The sequence below is a fragment of the Otolemur garnettii genome, unplaced genomic scaffold (genome assembly GCF_000181295.1).
Source record: "Otolemur garnettii isolate 467f Iridium unplaced genomic scaffold, OtoGar3 scaffold00031, whole genome shotgun sequence".
NCBI classification, from domain to species: Eukaryota; Metazoa; Chordata; class Mammalia; order Primates; family Galagidae; genus Otolemur; species Otolemur garnettii.
Genome location: NW_003852426.1, coordinates 12,645,709 through 12,646,180, shown reverse-complemented (window position 1 = coordinate 12,646,180; position 472 = coordinate 12,645,709). Strand labels below are relative to the sequence as shown.

Below are 472 nucleotides of genomic sequence, written 5' to 3'. Positions count from 1 at the left end.
AAAAAAAAAAAACTGACTTGGCAACCATAGCTCATTGGTTAGGGTGCTGGCCATATACACCAGGGCCGGTGGGTTCGAACCCAGCCCAGGCCTGATAAACTACAATGATAACTGTAATGACAACAACAACAACATCAACAATTAGCTGGGCGTTGCAGCAGGCACCTGTAGCCCCTGCTACTCGGGAGGCTGGGGCAAGAGGATCACTTAAGCCGAAAAGTTTGAGGTTGCTGTGAACTATGACACCATGGCACTCTACCAAGGGCAACAAAATGAGACTCTGCCTCAAAAAAAAAGAAAAAAAAAAACAAATTATGATGCCACTCTATCCAAAGTGACAGCTTGAGACTCTGTCTCAAACAAACAAAAAAAGTTAAACATAGAATTACCATATAATCCAGCAATTCTACTTCTAGGTGTATACTCAAATGAACTGAAAAAAGGGATTCAAACAGAACCCTGTAGATGAATG

The 472-nt window shown here is 41.9% G+C and overlaps 1 protein-coding gene across 2 annotated transcripts in view; it reads right to left on the bottom strand.

Moving 5' to 3' along the window:
* TAF8 (TATA-box binding protein associated factor 8) overlaps window positions 1–472 on the bottom strand; it is a 28,185-nt gene that overhangs the window by 22,134 nt on the left and 5,579 nt on the right. The gene's annotated exons all lie outside the window — the stretch shown is intronic.